The sequence below is a fragment of the Candoia aspera genome, chromosome 1, assembly GCF_035149785.1.
Source record: "Candoia aspera isolate rCanAsp1 chromosome 1, rCanAsp1.hap2, whole genome shotgun sequence".
Lineage (NCBI taxonomy): Eukaryota > Metazoa > Chordata > Lepidosauria > Squamata > Boidae > Candoia > Candoia aspera.
This window is the reverse complement of record NC_086153.1, coordinates 93,109,915-93,125,487: the sequence shown is the minus strand read 5'-3', so window position 1 is coordinate 93,125,487 and position 15,573 is coordinate 93,109,915.

Below are 15,573 nucleotides of genomic sequence, written 5' to 3'. Positions count from 1 at the left end.
ATAATGCTAACGGCTCTACTTGGGAGCACTTTTGGTTGGCCCCACCTGCATTTGTGTGGCGCCTCAATGTCATAATCAGGTTCTCTGTTCACCTAAAGATAGAATTATAGACCTCAACCTGCTGATTTCCAGAACTGCGCAAACTTTTTCAGGGTAATATTCTATGAGCTTAACATTCCTTGGGAGATTTTTTAAACTGAGCTCTTATTTGTTGTACTGAAGCATGTCATTGCTGCACTTAACAGAAATGTTAAATTGACATTAAGAAGAATAGGTGAAGTTATTTATAGTTTAAGCAGAGGAATATAACTGTAGGACTGTTTTAAAGAAAGCGTTCTTTTATATGCTGTAGCCTGTTTTACAGATGCCAGAATGTAGCTTATATTCACTTTCTGCAATTCTCATAAAATGCCTAGCTGAAGACATGCTTGAATATACTCAGGACTTAAAACTAAAATGAACTTTTACAGCCCATGTACTAAAAAAATTCTTTTTTTAAAACTCATTATTAAAGACTACCCAGTGCTGCAACTTGTATACCTGGCAATATGTCCAACTGAACAAAAGTATTCGTAGTTCTGAGCAGACATGAACATGATTGCGCTAAGAAGGATCTCTAGCTATTTTTATGAAATGAAGGGATATCTGTTGACTTGCATGTCTAGAACCTGGGGCCTTTAAGTGTATGTGTGTGTATTGAAGACCTAACCCACATAGGAAGAAGGTATGGATTAAACAAAGACTAATGAAACCAATCTCCAGATATAGTTTTGGGAATCTAAAAATATAAATCCATTTTTTTCAAGGGCAGCGGCTCTTAGTAAGTTTCCAGCCCCATTTAAGATCATTGGTAGACTGTAGATCAAGAGCCTTTTTCAAGGATCTATCATCAAAATCTGTCTGGTGGGCAAAGGTAGAGCAGAGGTGGCTCCAGCCTTGTGAAATTATATTTGTATTGATATGTAGATAGTCTCTCTTGCAGGGATGGGCTACAGTTTGGGGCTGATGGTCACACCTGGAATTTTAAAAGCATTTTGTAGGCTGTCATGGGTGAACTAGCACATTTACAAAATGGCTGCATTGGTGGGAGTGGCTAATTACAAAGCCAAAACTTAGCAGGCAAACTGGTGTGGTGATCCCCACCACCATTCTAGTCCTCTAGGATACTCCCTCCCCCCAAACTTTTTTTTTGCAAGCAACAGGGCACAGTTCCAAACAAAGCATGTACAACAGCCACCCAGAAGTCTTATTTTCAATTTTTTTAAAGTCTATGGAACTCATATTCCTTAGGAATTCTTGGGGGGGAAATCATGCTAGATGTTGGCAGTTTGCTTTGAAACATGCCAGCTTCAAATTAATTTATTAAAAGCACCTAAAGCAAAATAAACATCTGGCCAGGGACCTAAGCAGGTGTCAAGAAAGATGTTTGCAGGCACAATGAAACCCTGAGACCTGAGGCTGCATTTTTTCCTCTACCTTCTGGGTCAGCATTTAAGCACGCACTGAAGCTCTTCCTGCTGAGGTAAATTCACCACTGGCTGGTTGTTCAAAGCAGCTTTTCAAAATATATGTAGGTTCTTTGCATTCTAGCTGGCCTTGTGTCTGAGTACACTCTTATTTGTATGCCTTTTTATGGCCCTGAGAAGTAGCTTAAAAAATAAATAAATACCCAAATAAAAATATGACTTTTATGGATTTCAGTTGGGGAAACTCCACACTTTATCTGAATTCTGAGAATCAAGGGAAAACTCAGCTGTACTCTCTCCCCCGATTTCGAAGACGAAAGAAAACAATCGCAGGGCTGCTCGTTCATCATTGTTCTTCCCCCTCTTCCACAGTGACACCTCTATAATGCATCCCAGAACCATTCTGCTCCCCATCCTGCAAAGACACACTCTTTTTGTTTATTCTAGAGAAAAGTAATGAGGGCATTTTACCCCACCCATCAAGCATAAGTACTTTTTTCTACCGTTTATCTTGAGAATGGAGGAAATTGTGAAAGTAATGAGAGCTGGACTTCTTTGCAAAACCTTTTCTGTAAACAGAAGTCCTGCAACAGAATAGACGAGACAAAAATTAGGTTTGCATATACACCAAGTGTGAGACCTTGTGCAAATAAGCATTTGTGGCTCAGCCAACATAGGTTCAATCAAAGATTTTAGATTAATGGCACCTGGAAAATATGATCACCCTGAGCTCAAACTAGCACCTAGGGCAAAGGCAGGGAGGGAAAGTTGAGAGTCATGGCTGCAAAAAGTGTATTTAAAAAGGTAGAGGGAGCCACTAGTCTTAAAATGTGTGATTAATTCCATCTATTCTTAACACGAACATCAAATTGATTTGTATGACCAACAGTTGTAAAGAATGTGTATTATTTGCAGTATGTGATATTTAAATAAATGAGCAACATAGTATTTATGCTAATAATTATTAGCATGAATAATTTATCACTGCTAACTAAATCCTGACATATTCTCTAGTCACTATGCCAAGATTTCTTAAGCCAGCTTTATCAAGTAAATAAAATGGCAGTGTTCATATGGCAGGATTGAATGGGCCAAAGGGTAAAGAGATAGGATGTCATGCAACTCTAATAACCAATTCAAATAACCCCAAAAAGTAACCCAGCAATGTAAACTAACTCCTACAGTCAACCATAATGTGCAAAACAGTGTTGAGAGGGTTAATGAAGCATTAATATTCACTCCCTGCTTCTGAAACAAAGAAAGTCTGAGAAAATGATTCACAAAATAGAGTTTTTCTAGCGCCATCTCTCTCTCTCTCTCTTTTAATTTAGCCTCTCCTCCGACCCTCAAGTTATACAGAAGGTGGAGAATGAGCAAGAAAGGGAGTAGATGGGGAGGGTGGAGGAAGGAGGAAGACAAGAAGCCCTGATAGAAAAGTGGTAGAGCACTTGAACCTTTAACTGTTGCACAAAAGAGGGGATTTTAGCGATCTTCTCCTGTACCTTTATTAAAGGTGAAAAAGTCCTATATCTTTTTCATGGAGTCACCTTAATTCACAGCACAGAAATTCCATCTTCCATTCCACTGCTATTCTACCCTACATTCCAAAGTCACCTGTGCATCTCTGTTTCTGACCAAATGATTGTTGAGGAATGTGACTAGAGAGAAGAAATTTCCTACAGGGATATTGTTGCAGCATTTGCCATCTATCCTTAAGGATACCTTCATACCAAACTTGAGGGGTTTTTATTTTCCATGTAAACTATGACCTGAAGAATGCAACTCATGCCCATAGTGGTTGTTCTTTGCATTACAATAAAGCATTCCCTTTAGCCTTCTAATAGATGATGATGGTTAAAATGATGATCAGAAATTTTATGTAGTTTTGACTTTCGGTGGGGACATGACCGACTGAGCAGCTGTGTTCACAAGCTCCGCAGACAGGACTGACAGCAGCTTTTTTTTTCTGGGGTGTGGGCAGGTTTTTCCTGAAGCCTGGAACATTTTCACAGACAAAGAAAATGCTCAGAATTATCCCATCTGTCCTCTGGAATGGTGACATACAGCCTGAGAATCACAAACAGCTGATTGGGTAAGAGTTGCCGGGAGGCTGGGATGTCATCATTTCCAAGGCACGCTGTAGCCTTAAGGGTCATTAGGTCCAGCCACCCCATTTCTAAATCTATCTATCTATCTATCTATCTATCTATCTATCTATCTATCTATCTATCTATCTATCTATCTATCTATCTAAGTTATGTACCCTAAGAGAGACTTTCTACAGCAAGGAGAAACAATCTCTCTTGGTGCTTGTCATTATTTCTAGAATTAATTTTTAAAATCTTTTAAAGCTTTGGCTTGTTTTCCTATTTGGATATTGAGAAGTATTGAGAATAAATAATTGTCTCCCTGCTATTATTTTTGTATTGAATTTGAAGGATTTAACATTTTCATACACGTTGAATCTGCAGTTTTGAATCTTCAGTTTTCTGTTCACTTTCTTTGAGAGCTGCTTGTTAGCATACTTTTTCCTGTGTCAACAACTTTTGGAGATCTTCTATTAACTCATTAACTTCTATGTTTGCCAGTCAAGGGGGCATCTAGGGGGCACCATAATCTATGGCTTGAAACATGGAGGATTTTAAGTAGACTTTCTTAGAGTTCCATTGTGAGCTTTGCTGTGATTTTAAACAGATCTTTCATGATATGTATCAAGATATTCTGCAAGATATTTAGGACATTGCAGAAAACATCAGCTTTAAAATGTTTCATCTGGCTGAGGAGGTTGTGGAAGAAGTTGACTCTAATGAAGAAGGAGATGTTTCTACCAACAGCAAAATTGAAGCTCTTGTGCTGGATGACCAGATTTTGGTGTTAAAGGAGTTAAAAGAACAGACTGAATTGCAAATCAGAAATGTTTTTTTTGGGGGGGGGGGGTTGGATGGAATGTTATGGGAAATAAGAGGCTCTGTTCTGTGGGAGGTTTTTTTCTGTTACTGAGAAGTCTGAGTTTCCAAGGGGGGCAGTTGGGCTGTTTGATTTCTGTATGAAAAATGCCTTGTGTGTAAAATGGAGATATGTAAACGTTTTGGTTTATTTTGAGGTGTAGAGAATTAAGAATGTTTATTTGGATTGATATTAAAGCTTGCATGATTTTATCTTTCTTTAATGATTTGGATTAAGATTTACTGGATTGCTTTTAGATTTGTTTGATTTTTAAGATTTATAAGATATAATAATATTTGCTTGGTTTTAGGTTTAATAGGGTTAAGATTGTTATAGTATTGTTAATTTGATTAATTTGATTAATTTGATTGCTATTATAGTGGACAGAGATATATAGAATACTGGTAAGAAGGAAAAAATTAAATAAATGTTGTTTTTTGGGGGGGGAAGTTGATTTGGAGGTTTATATGTTTCTTTTTCTTTTAATAGAAGGGAAAGGAGAAATTGTGTTTAGTGATTTTTATAATGTGCTAATAGAATGATTTATAGAAATAATGTGATCTTGGTTTGATATAGAGTAAGGGATTGATTATGGAAATTGCTGTATATTCTTGTTGTTGAAAGTCAGAAGTCACCTCTTTATGTAATCTTCAAAATTCTTTTTTCTTGTGTTTTACACTCTTTTAGTTTTTTTCTTTTCTTTTTGTAGTTTTTTGCTGTTTTGTAGTTTTTATCTTTGTTTCAAACTTAATAAAATTCTTATAAAAAAGAAATTTTATGTAGTTTTATTCATAGCTAAGACAGGAAAAGATGATGAGAGAGCTGGAATAGGAAAGAAAGGGATTTTGGGGGGTAACATAAAAATAAATTTAAACATTGGGATGTGCTTATGCATCAGATCTCAGGCAGGGATGCTGAGGTATGATTCTAATATTCTGTGGTCAGAAGTGAGAAGAACAAGACAGCCTTTTTGAGGGATGAGCTTGAACTTCAATTTCAAAGGAAAGATGTCCATTTCTGCAATCCTCCAAAAATTAACTGTATTTCCCAAAATGTAATCCCAGACAAGACTGATTGTGTAATTTCTTTGCCTTATTTATAATTATTTACATAACTTCCATTTAAAACTGCCACATTACCCCATTTCTTCATTTTTTTATTTTTTTTATTTCCTAGAAGATAAAAGCCATTAAAGAACTGTAACTGAAGGATACCCAAGAAATGGTAGTCATCACTGCCTGATTTTGAAAGGTTAAACAGGGTCAATCCTGGTTAGTATTTGTATGGCAGACAAGCAAGAAACACAGAAGACAAACTGGAAGGTCAGGAAAGCATCCCAGAAGAATCCAATAGGAAATTAATCTATATTATTGCCAAAGTCCAGTGGTGCACCATGTCATTTAGAAGTTGAGGGTGAAACACTTTTACCAGAGGTGACCGGTAAATGGTGAAACAAGGCACCCTTGAACTTAAAAAAAATAGCAAAGGAAAAAGTATGAAGCTCAGGGAAAGAAAAATAGTGAAAAAAAATCTACCAGATTTCAAACCAACAATTTTCTATTTGCAAGGCAAAAATTATAACCATTGTATTATTACAATCAATCATTGTAAAAGGTGTTTTTCAAAGGACTTATACAGTTGATGGGTGTTTCTCCCTCTGCAATATACCAATGAATTGCTGGGGTTAGCTTGCAACAAATTGAAGCAAGTTATTAAAAACAGAGAGAAGCACTCAAGATGATATAACACGGAAAAATGTACGTTGGAAGTGGAGCAGAAAAACATATCTGAGGTCATTTGACAATGTGCACAGAATTAATACAGTCACATAACTTTGGACAAGCCCTCAGTTAAGGTTCATCCTCAGCTATGGAAATTCACTGGGTGACTTTGGGACAGGATTATGGTTGGGAGGAAAAGACTGGAAGAAAGAATTTTGTGTATGCCCTCTTGACCTCATGGAGGAAAGACAGGATATAAGTCTAATGACTAAATCTAGTGATGAGACAGACTAGAAATCCTAATAAATCAATACAATAAGAAGCTGATCTACAAATTAGCAGTTCAAGTAACTGATGTGCTTTCTTCTTCATAGTTTGATTGTCAAAATCTTCCTTTCTTTCATCTCCTTATTTTCTTATATCAAATGAAACATTTTACTTTCTATGCAACTCCATTGTATCCATTTTACAACTTTAATCAAGATAACACAGCCAAATTAAGCATGTCCACATAATGGATTTCCAGCTAAATTCTAGAAATTGCTGAATTGGTTTCAAAGCCCTTATGTTATTTGGCACCATTTGAATATCTATTTTATTTCCTTACAAGCAAGATGAAAAAGATTTCACCATGAGGATGGGAGTGGGGGGAGGGTTGGGAATGTGAGCAGCAGTCATGAAACTGTTGTGAAATTTTGTAACTGCATAGAATCTGAGTGAGAAGGATAGCTGAGTTGCATAATTAAGTGTGCTGATGGACATAAGTCTTAAACCATCATTTGTAAAGTAACACTTCGATCATTTTCTTGTGCCTTGTGGTGTGTATCAGCTGCCTGACTGCTCTTTGATACTGTAAAAAAATGTGCTGCTGGATCTGTGCTTCCCAACACCCTCATCTCCTAGAAGACTTTCATTTTTCCCTCCCTCCCTCCCTTTCTTTCTCTCCCTCTGATAGCACAGAATTGAATACAGCCCATTCTAGATCTCATGATCTAGTTGGAGATTTTCAAAGCTGGTTCTTTGGAGCTTTGAGCAAACGTTACCAAAATAAGGGAGCAGAAATAGATAATATATAGCATTTATATAAAGGAAGCCTACCCTTAGCCACAGAAACCCACAAGGTGACTTTGGGCAATTACTGTGTCCCAACCCAACTTAACCCACAGGGTAGTTGTTGTAGAGAAAAATTGGAGGAGACAATGCCATGTATGTCACATTCAACTATAAGAGGAAAAGAAGGATATAAATCTAATGAATTAATGAAATTAAGTAAATAAAACCAACTTCTCTAGATTCAAGAATGGGATATCATAAAAGTCAGGATTCTGTGTGCCAATTGTGAGCAAGTGGTCGATACGAATATGAAATTCCTAATTAGCATCTTGTGTAATTGATTCATGGAGAACTAAACAGATTCCTCATCATTAGAGGCAATGTGTCAAATAGCAGAGGAACTTAAGAGGAAGTTCTGCTTTTGGGCTGCTTCATCAATACCTGACGGTATCTCACCATTGTTTAGGAACTGGAAGATCATGGATCTGTAGTTCTTCTTGCCAACCATATTCCAGATATGAATGAGCTCACCAGCCATTACGTATTTTGTTGGAGATTCAGTAGGTTAGCACCTTTGCCCTTTCCCTCTTTGGTTTATCATCTTCAGAAACCCTTGGGTGGCATAGTCAGTGCCAGCTCCATGGTTTGAAAGGATCCTCAACTACTAAGTTAACCTGGGTATGGTAAACAAACCAAGCCTTAATATTCTGACAGTGAATTTTTGGTCACAGAAGAAATTGGAAAATACACAGGGAGACATACAGTAGGCTCTGTATAGCATTATAGAAATTTGCTGTGACCATTTTGATTGAGCAGCATTTATCCAAAAATAAATTAATTTTATCCTGGAGTTTTCACTGATATGTTTATCTCTTGGGAGACACATTTTTGTATTTAATAAATACTGTGCCAGTGCTTAGAGGTAGTCTTACATTTACTTAAAGATAAACCTAGAAGTTAGTTGTGTATATAAACCCTGAATTACACCAGTTGAGACATAGGAGAACACCTAGACTAGTAGTTTTGTAGAGGAAGTATAACCAGCCAAAGGTGTAAGAAAACACTCTAAGCTGTGACAGATCTCCTCTGAGATTCCAGTGTTATCCTACTGGAAGAATTACAGGAAACTTTAAGTAGCACTTTGTTTTCCTTCCTGGGAAGCCAAGGGATTTCTAAGTAATTTAAACCAAGGTCATTTTCTTCTTGTATATAATGTTACAATTCTTACATCATCTCCATGAAATCCCATTCAATTTATATCTAACATTCTAACTAACTCAGTTTATGGAGTATTCTTTTTTTCCTGCTGAGAATATTTAGAATGTTTTGGAATGTTTAATGCTTGCCAAACTGAGGTTGGCTTGTTATCCAGATGTGGAATGAACTATTTGTAAGATAAGACAGCCAGCCTTGGGCGCCTTCCTGATGTTTGGACTTCAACTCCAAGAATTCATAGCAATGGCCAAGCAGACTGGGAATTCTGAGAGTTGACATCCACACATTTGGAACGATACAAATTGGGAAATCTGAGATAACTTGTGCTTACCCATGTAGTGATACTTTCAGAAATTCTCAAGCAGATGGATTATTAATTGCATTTATATCTAACATGATTCATTTCCCCATTTTACTTTCATAACAACGCTATCCAAAGTTACCCACTTAACTTTATGACTGAGTGTGAATTAGAACTTATTTTTATGTTTTATATTTAGTTCAATATTCTAACTGGTTTGTTGAGCTCTCAACAGCTTGAGTTCCATATAGACAAGAATTTGAGATACCCATAGGAAGCCTTGCAGGGGTGGTATTTGCCTGAATATTGTAGGGGAAAGTACAACAAATAGTTATAAGCATTTTATGTCCACCATTATATGCAGAATCTTCCATTACTTCCTTTCTAAATTTGGTCAGAACTATATATGCAGAGTTTGCACCTCATATATAAACAATATGCATGTATACATTGATAAATATGTTCTGTAATAGCCAAATACCCAAAAAATGCCCACTGAATTGGACACAAGCTTAGCCATGCCCAGAATAAATTCACAGCAATCAAGGAATGTAAACTGTGACAAAATTAAGTCCCACTGGTTTCAGCAAATCTGCCCTTGGGTGAGGACTTGGAACTCTCCAGATGTGGCTGAATTAGATTATTGATAACCTACTGGGAGTGGTAATCTGGAGGTACAACTTCCACAACTTGGTCTACTCTAAGCATGACTTAAGACTGAAGCCAGCCCAATGTTACTAGGTAGTTGCATCAAGATTTTGTACCTTTGTGCATTGTTCTTCTCATATACATATACAACTGTGCAAACCTACTACAATAAATCTTGATGGACTTTATGATTAGCTGTATACATTTCTGTTTACATGTTTTATCACTTCTCATGAATGAATCAGTAAAAAGAGAGCTGTAGTGCATTTATGCATTCAGTGTGACCTAGGTCACTGTTTCTCAGACTTGGCAACTTTAAGATGTGTGGGCTTCAACTCCCAGAATCTCTCAGCCAGCCATGCTGGCTGAGGAATTCTGCAAGTTGAAGTCCACACATCTTAAAGTTGCCAAAGTTGAGAAACACTGACCTAGGTGATTTTTTTAAATGAAGAATGGGAGGTGGCAACTTTATTCTCTGAAGCAGTGGCTCATGCCCTTATTGATGACTCTTCCAACAGCATCAGCACCCTACCTAGACCACTGTCCAACAAGATACACTATCCCAACAGGATTACTCTACTGAATGGTATGCTAAAAGTACTCTCTCAGAAGAAACAGGTAATGAGATTACTCTATTTCTTTGCAGAGAAGTTATGGCAATTGGTTCAATGCAGCCATCCACATGTGTTATAAATCTCATACATTTTCCCCCATTTTTCTTCCATCATGGAAGTCAGAGTAGTATCCCTGACATTCCCAGGTTATCTCCCATCCAGGCATTGGCAGATCCAAACCTGCTTAGCTTGAGCAAGACGACTTCATTGCAACACGAGTCCAAGCTACTGCAGAGCAGGACAAATGCTCGCAAGCTTACTTGTGGTGGCCCAGAGGTATCTGGAAGATCACTGTGGAAAATACGGTGCACAGCTGCAATACAAGCTGTGCCCCAAGAAGCCCTCGACTGATTTAAATTAAATTGTTTAATGTTTAACCCATGTGCACATTAAGCTAAAGGTTTGTAATACCACATTTATGAAAAGCTGGAATTGTTTTTCAGAGCTATATTTTAATTACTGGGAACTAAACTCAACAAATTATTCCTTATCAAGCAGTTTCATCATGTTCTGAAACCACAAAAATGTGAAGGATTCGCCAGCACAGAAAAAGCATGAAAAGAGATTCAGAACCAAAACAATTTAATCTTTTGGTTATAGGATGTCATAAAACACCGGGGAGGGGCCTTTCTCCCTCAACCGTTCTTCAGAATATTTGGAAGAAAGAACCGCAGCATTCAGTGTCTATCGCAGAACATTTTATACATGTTTGATGCACTTCTTGCCACTAACACCGGTGCAGAACAAGTAAAAAAGCAGCTTTTGCTCTGCCCTGAGTGCAGGTTTGCATGAATAGAACTTTCTCTTCTGCTGCGCATCTTTTCAGATCCGTCACAGCTCCCCACGGCTGCATTTCCCTTTCACAAGACATAGCAGAGATCACCATCCTTTCAGATATGGTGAAACTGAGCTGCCTTATAGCCTGCTCAGCTGCAAAACCAGCGATATCATATGTTTCATGTCCGGTTTCAGATTTGACTGTGGCTGGTCGGAAAAAGACAACCCAAATCTTCTTCTGTTGGCAAAATTCACATAATTATCTATTAGGCGGGAATATTTTATAATTCCTGAACTGCCTTTGCATTTCCATACTGTGCATAAAGGAGTCTTCAGAAATGGAAGCAACTGCCATTACTCAGAATGTTGGGATATTTTACGGGTTCTGGGAAAGAAAAACAAGGTCACAGAATCTGTGCCCAATAGAGGTAACTACTCGCAAAGCATACAAATGGAGATATTGCTATGCAACAGAAAAAAAGGACTGCAGTTATTTTCTGGTTCTAGGAATCATTCTACACATAGAATCTACTTACTGCCCCCAATCTACTGAAATAACAATTAATAAAAAAAAATCTCCTGCTGGTTCAGCATTCCCTGCCTGCTCCCTGTCTTGTAGCAGCAAATACTATTCTGGTCCTCTGTTCATCAGTAAAACTTCTTTTTCTAAGATTAAACCCTCCGTATGAGTAGCTCTAAAGCAAACCTTATCTGCAGGGGGATCTAATCTCCCCAGTAGGAGCGGCCATTGGTTACAGCCTGCAAATGCTCTGCTCCTTTCTACACCATGCCAGGGTAGCAGGAAACCATAAAGAGAGGAAGTTTTGAGCAGAGCCACCTCGATGATACAAGATCCTCTCCGGGGAACCTTGACTGATTCTTGGAGGGGTGGTGCTTCAGGACAGCTTAAGTTCCTTCTGATGCTGTCGGCCACTGATCTTTGATGCTTTTTCAGTTTAATTGATTTGTTGCTCATATACAATTTTTGCTGATTATTTCTATTCCCATTTATTGCGTTATGATCAGTTTTAGCGGTTCTCTTCTATTTTAATTGCCACCAATGTTTTTTAGCCACTTTGAGTTTTTAACCATGGGTGGCCACTACTACATGCAACCCTATCCACCACCTCATTTATTGTCCCCAGCACCTCCCCAGACCGTGTGGGGCCAAATATTTTGAGACTTTTTTCCTATGGCCAAGGGGGTTTAAAAGAGTGAAATACGCATCTTAAGCCTTGTGGAGGCTTGTATCCATACCAGCTTTTAAAAGGTCCAAATTGCTCTGAATCGGACTGATCTGGAGAGATGTCAGACTGCAAAGTTTAATGTACCAAGTTGGTCCTTAAATCTCCCCCACCCAAGCTCCAAAATAGGGAAAAGAATACAAAATTTTCAATTTCATCATTTGAATGATGTCCCAATGTTGCAAGTTGCAAATTGGGTGACCATATAAAATTTTTAAATAAATGAACAAACTGTGCTTTCCAAAGCTCCCAAACAGGTGAAAAGAAGTGCCACTACAGACTGAGAAAAGTTGGCAACTCTGTTCTAAAACAGCTGTACATAGTTAAATAATTAGAGCTTAAATATCTGATATATATTTTTGTAGCAGAATTGCAAATTAGTGAAGATTGTTGCACCTCTTTAAAATTCTAGATGTTCACAGAACTTGAGAAACATGTACTTCCCAGAGTGTCTGAACTGAATTACAAAGTTTCTACATATAAGATATTATTTATTATTTCACTCATAATTACATGTGTGGGTTTTGTTAGCTTTGGTTTTAAGAAACAAATGGTATAATCAATCTCAGCAATATTCAAAGCACACTTACAGTAGGACTGGGGTAGTCATGCATGTACATCACTTGATTTCACTACATTTGATTGTTGCCTACTTCAGCTGGCTGTAGGAACTGTCCTCAATGGAAAGAGTTGGGTCTGCCACCCAAAAGCTTGGCTTCTTCAATTATCTCTCCCTTCTTTTGCTTGAGTATCTCATAAGTAAGAGAGGTAGGAAACCTTATTTGCTTATTTTTGTATCTGATCAAGGTTCTGATGTACCCTGAGTTCAACTCAGGAACATCTGCCCCTAAGCCTCAGTAAGTACATTTTCTCTTAATCCTGCACTCTTTAAGTTCCAACTAGTTTTGTGCACTGCCAATTCCAGTTGCTTCTGTTTGTTCATATGAAAATCTCGATTTGATATTTCTCTTATCTTGAAGCTGGAAGAGATTCCTTGCACAAGTTTATAGTATCAATCACTTGAGTAATAAATCATGGCTGTGGAAAACGACCATGTAGGGGTCCACCTGCACAAACAATGATCAGGAACATAAAACAAAAAAGACCATAAATCTCAGACCTGATGATGAGTAATTTTTGAGGTCTGTAAGAATGGATGTCTAAAACAACTAGCTACAATAATCAATTAAGTCTGAAATGCTGACAAGTTGTTTAGTTAATAGTTCATTAAAAACAATACCAAGCCAGTGTTAGCTTAATATGAAAGTAAGGGTATTAAATTCCCAGATGAAGGAGAGGGTTTAAACTGATTTGCTATTATTATAATTGTACATGGTATGTGTGTTTATTAGTTTGCACATAAATAGTGGACAGTTCTATTTAATTCTTTGCTTTTTTGAGTAAAAAAGATTTGAGGGAAACACACATATTTTGAGATAAGATTGTTTAGTTTTTTCTTAATTGTGGAGCAAGATCATTATTATGTACTGATCCTTTTCCAGTATCAAATTAGATCACTCTATTATGAGGTTAAATGGAATTGAGTGTTGTGACCATCCAAATTCAGTTGGCAGTATGTCTTTGTCCCCCAGGAGCAGATTATGAGGCTTCATTTTACACCCAAGTGAGCATGATAGATTCATACAACTAGCAATAACCTCACTCAGTGCTGCCAAACATGGCAACTTCCAACAGTAGTGTTAGCCCTTCTAACAGTCTTCACTGGCTGCTTTACTTTATGACCTGCCTTGGAGTAGAAGGCAAATATAAGTCTACTTTTATATATTAAATGTAATGTAATGTAATATATAATAGGGACGCAGTGGCACTGTGGGTTAAACCGCTGAGCTGCTGAGCTTGCCGATCAGAAGGTCAGTGGTTCGAATCCGCGTGACGGGGTGAGCTCCCGTTGCTAGTCCCAGCTCCTGCCAACCTAGCAGTTTGAAAACATGCAAATGTGAGTAGATTAATAGGTACCGCTTCAGCGGGCAGGTAACGGCATTCTGTTTAGTCATGCCGGCCACATGACCACGGAAGTGTCTACGGACAAACGCCGGCTCTTCAGCTTTGAAACGGAGATGAGCACCGCCCCCTAGAGTGGGACATGACTGGACTTCATGTCAAGGGAAACCTTTACCTTTACCTAATGTAATATATATGATTGATAGTAATAATAATAACACCCCAGACTTAACAATTGTTGATCAGAAAGACAAAAAAGTCTGGATAATGGACATTGCAATACCTGGGGACAGCAGAATAGAAGAGAAAGAACTGGAGAAAATCACAAAATATAAAGACCTGCAAATAGAATTAGAACAATTGTGGCAAAAGAAAGCAAAGATAGTACCAATAGTAATAGGTGCCTTGGGTGCAATTCTAAAACATCTGGAGCACCAGAGTTCATAATCTCAGCCAGCAACTATCCACACAGCAGAGCACTCCACCAACTCCAAGTCAGGACCAGATAAGCAAAAGAGGCATCAATACTCTCGATTTAGTTAAAGGGAAGATTCAAACATCAGTTGACCCTATGGAGGATGAGGAAGAATTAGCCCAGTTGTTTGGCACCCTTCCTACAGAAGAACAACAAACAATTAAAAGAAAACTTGAGGCAGTTAAATCAATGTTTCAGTCAGTGACTGCTGCAACTGAATCCCTCAACACTCTATTGCCCTCCAGTTGTCCTCCTGTTGAAATGCTGACAAGTTCATCCTCTGAGTGCTTAACATCTCCAAAAAATAAAAAAGAAGGTGCTCCAGTACAAAACTCACTCCAACAAATGAAGAGAACACCAAGTTGATCAATGTAACACAATCCCTCTATAATCCTCTAGATGATCAATCCACAGGTGATAATCCCTTAACAACTGGACTCTAAAGAACAGGCTAGTCAAACTACAGCTCAATCTCCACTGGCTCTTCCCTGTATGGACCCTGATTCTATTCATCCAATGGTTGCCCCTACAACTTGCCATTCCTCCCTGCAAATCAATTCTCTCTACAGGAACCCTGAACATAATCAGTTCTCTAACTCTGATCCCCAATCTAGCCTTAATTGCTCTACCCATAAAACTCCCCCTATGGAATCATCCCAGATTCAGGACACTATCCACTCTATTTGTCAACAGGAGATCTGTCCTCTGTCTTCTCCCCCAATCACCAATTTGTTCAACCCAAGTGTTGCTCCTTCTGATCAACTATCAAGCAACAGCACCCGAGAGAGTGAGCAAACTGACAACTACATTCTGCTAACAATCTCTCCATCCTCTCTTGGAATATAGCTGGATGGGCCTCAAAACAAGCAGACCCTGATTTTCTTGGATTTATGTCCCAATTTGACATAATTTTTTTGCAGGAGACATAGCTGCTGAGGGAATTTTTAATCCCTAACTACATGTCTCAACTAGCTCCTGCACAGCCTAGCCTCAGAGGTGGCAGACCCAAAGGGTGACTTGGTCTATTTATAGCCTCTAACTTGCGTGTTCATATTGTGAAACAACTAACCCAATCTGAGAATGCTGTATCAGTCTTGTTAGTCTTTGACCAATTTTATTTATTATATATTAATTTTTATCTTCTTCCTCAG